Below are 1,642 nucleotides of genomic sequence, written 5' to 3' on the forward strand. Positions count from 1 at the left end.
TTACAAGTCTTAGAGTGCTGTTTGGGTTTTAAAACCAATTAATTAAAATTTTCCTGGTGGGGCGCGGTGGCCCACGCCTGTAATCCCAGCATTTGGGAGGTCGAGGTGGGCGGATCACCTGAGATCAGGAGATCGAGACCAGCCCGGCCAACATGGTGCATTTTGTAAAAATGCAAAAATTAGCTGGGAATGGTGGCGGAAACCTGTAAGCCCAACTACTCCGGAGGCTGTGGAGGGAGAGTGGCTTGAACCCGGGAGGCGTAGGTTACAGCGAGCGGAGATCCCGCCGCTGTACTCCCACCTGGGCGACAGAGTGAGACGGTGTCTCTAAATAAATAAATAATAAAATAAAATAAAATTTTATTTAAAAAAGAACCGTAGTGACCTTTAGTTACCCCAAATCCTAGATTTTCCAGCAGGCTCCCCAATTCACTGCCTGTGAGATCTTGGTCAAGCCATTTTATCCTTTGGAGCCTTGGTTTGCTTATCTGTTAAATGACACTAGTAACACCCAACCAGAGTTGCTGTAAGGATTAGTGACAAGTTCCACGAAGTGCTTTGTCAGGGCCTGTGATGGGCACAAACCAGCTGTTCAATTAACCTTATGAATGAAGTTATTTTAAATGAATAAGGGGGTTTGTAGCCAAAAGCGGCCTCTTGCCTACAATACCTGTGTGCTTAAGGGCTGGAGTTTATGTGATCCAATTTGAATGTGGGTTTTTGAGCAGACCAAGGCTGTAAAGGAAAGCAATAATAGAACTATTTGTGTGAACAACTTGAGGGCTTTTTAAATGTTAATTGGTACCTGGATAGCTCCCAGGTTGTGGACTCTTGAAGTGAGACGCAGAGAAAAGGGGGTGGAATTTGTGAAAGAGAGAGAATATGCTATATTTATTATCTTATTAGCAAATAGAAAATTAGGGAAATGATTCACTTTACAAAAGGGTTCCTTACATGAAAATGGATCACAAGCCCCTTAAGAGGGAGTCGTCTCTGGCGCTTAAAAACAATATATAAGAGAAAAGCTTAGCTATTTCAGTCATTTGCTGTGAAGAGACAATCAGAAGTTAAGGTAAAGGAAATTTTCATCTTAATATCTCACTGAACCCTAAAAAGCTGATGGAACTAGGATTTGAATCAGTTTGATTCTGAAGCCTATTTTACTTTTTTTTTTTTTGGTTTCCATTAAAATGTTTTATTTAAATAGAAATTACAGGCCAGGCGCGGTGGCTTATACCTGTAATCCCAGCACTTTGGGAGGCCGAGGTGGGGAGATCACCTGAGGTCAGGAATTCGAGACCAGCCTGACCAACAAGTAAAAATACAAAATTAGCTGGGCGTGGTGGTGCATGCCTATAATCCTTGCTACTCAGGAGGCTGAGGCAGGAGAATCACTTGAACCTGGGAGGTGGAGGTTGCGGTGAGCTGAGATGGTGCCATTGCACTCCAGCCTGGGCAACAAAAGCGAAACGCTGTCTCAAAAAATAATAATAGGCCGGGCGCAGTGGCTCATGCCTGTAATCCCAGAACTTTGGGAGGCTAAGGCGGGTGAATCACGAGGTCAAGAGACCGAGACATCCTGGCCAACATGGTGAAACTCCATCTCTGACCGGGCGCGGTGGCTCAAGCCTGTAATCCCAGC

Source organism: Rhinopithecus bieti, unplaced genomic scaffold (genome assembly GCF_001698545.2).
Source record: "Rhinopithecus bieti isolate Rb0 unplaced genomic scaffold, ASM169854v2 scaffold_19652, whole genome shotgun sequence".
In the NCBI taxonomy this organism is placed as follows: domain Eukaryota; kingdom Metazoa; phylum Chordata; class Mammalia; order Primates; family Cercopithecidae; genus Rhinopithecus; species Rhinopithecus bieti.